Raw genomic sequence first — 1,937 nt, 5'->3', positions numbered from 1 at the left:
TGACTGGGCTGTGTTGAGAAACCTAAGGACGACCAGAATTCACACAGTGTGGGCCTGTGAGAGCAGCTTGGACTGGTGGGAGTGAATCGTGCTAACCACTTTGAATGACCAGCAGTGTCTGGAGATGCTTCAAATGAAAAGGGAGACATTCTATCATATCATCTCAATGCTTGGACCCCACATTGTGAGGCAAGACACTAACATGTGTCGGGCCATCCCACCAAACAAGAGGGTTGCAATGGCCATCATGAAACTGGCCAGCCCATCCAGCCTTTGTTACATTATGCGTGGCTGCCTACATGGTTGGGCTGGCAACTTGTGAGGTATGCCAGCTGCTTAAGGAGATCACTGCAAACAAAATTATCCACCAGATGAATCCTCAGCAAGTCATAGATGGCTTTAATGAGAGGAGGTTCCTGATCTGCATGGGGGCTTTAGACAGCACTCACATCCCAGTGCTGTGCCCTGCGGGGATGGGGAGGACTTTCACAAGCAGGAAAGAATATGCTTCCATGATCCTGCAAGCCATGGTGGTCCACTGGGGCTGATTCATGAACACTTATACTGGATGGGACGGCAGTGTGCATGGTGCATGCTTGTTCAGAAACTCCCCTCTGCCTGGTCTCATGAAGAAAGGACACTATGCACGCAGTGTGGAGGAGACAGTGATCTGTGGTGTTACCATTCCCCAAGTTATATTAGTGGATGTTGCCTACCCTCTAAAGCCCTGGCTTGTGAAGCCTTATGGAGGGGATTTCACTGACCCACAGAAGCTGGTTTTTAACTATTGTCTGAGAAGTTTCAGGATGGTCATGGAATGTACATTTGGCCCACTGAAAGGATGGTGGAGGGCGCTTACATACCGGCTTGATATGGAGAAAAAAATATCATGGCCTTTGTATTTGCATGCTGCACAATATCTGTGAGAGCCTCAGAGAGGTTTTCAAGGAGTCATGGGAAGAAGAAGTGTGGCAGGCAGTGATCAGACAACAGAGACATGTCCAGACAGCAGCAGCAGCACAGGGACTGAAGAGATACCCTCAAAGAGAGGCTGGTTGGGCAACTCTTGTGCGTGATTGTCTGGCAGGATATATTGCTCACAACAACACCTAGGAGTGCTTTGTTCTTTCTCTTGGTTATGTTAAAATAAATTAATTTACACTTTAAACCTGTGTCTGTCTACAGGGATGTGGTGTTATGGATGGAGGGCAGAAGGGAGGATTGTTAGGGGAAGGGGGAGGAAATCTGGACGGGGCTAGGGGTTTGCTGCTTCCAGACTATGAGTGGTTTGGGGGAGGAGAGCATTACGCACCATCACCCACATCTGAATGAGCTCCCCCTCATGTAGGATAAAATGTTAAATATTATAGCTTTTGGTGGGCTAGGTGGGTAGGGACCAAGCTGAACAGCAACCCACATTTTCAAAGGCATTCCAAAAAACATTTATAAAGCAATTCACAACACAGTTCCAAAAGCCATATGTGGCACTACACAAACAGACTGATGGTGTACCTGGGCATGGAATGGGAGGGTTCCAATGGAAGTCCCCACTGGAAACTGTACAAAGATCAATGAGCTTGGGAATGCTGGGAAATGTAGTCCAAAAAAAAAAGTTTAAAAAAAAGCCAGAAGAATTCAACACCACCAACATCAACAGCAATCGCCAATCAACTGGGCGGCAACAAATACTCACCCACCCACTCACCTGTTACTCTAAACCCTGAATATTTTATAATACCATAGCAGTTATCATTGCAGCTATAGTAAATGAAAGAAAAACACATATATTTATAACATGGTAGGATGGGAAGGGAAAGGAATGGGAGGGGAGGATTCAAGTGGTTTGTCTTTAGGATTGGGTCTTTGGGATCACGTAGTGATGGAGAGAGGCCAGACTGACTGAGCATAGGCGGGTGCAAGTGACAAGGATTTTGGGG

General features: G+C 46.8%; 1 long non-coding RNA gene across 1 annotated transcript in view; it reads left to right on the top strand.

The window, feature by feature from the left end:
- The window catches only part of LOC109300103, a 6,825-nt gene extending 5,768 nt beyond the window's left edge, over positions 1–1,057 (top strand). Inside the window, exons 2-3 of the long non-coding RNA XR_002098119.1 lie at positions 976–978; positions 1,047–1,057. This is a non-coding gene — a long non-coding RNA (uncharacterized LOC109300103). The remainder of the gene's footprint in view (positions 1–975; positions 979–1,046) is intronic.
- The last annotated feature ends 880 nt before the right edge of the window (positions 1,058–1,937 follow it).

Source organism: Gavialis gangeticus, unplaced genomic scaffold (genome assembly GCF_001723915.1).
Source record: "Gavialis gangeticus isolate Ggan-Ray unplaced genomic scaffold, GavGan_comp1, whole genome shotgun sequence".
Taxonomy (NCBI): Eukaryota; Metazoa; Chordata; order Crocodylia; family Gavialidae; genus Gavialis; species Gavialis gangeticus.
The sequence above is the reverse complement of the archived record's forward strand: the minus strand, read 5'-3'. Positions and strand labels throughout refer to the sequence as shown.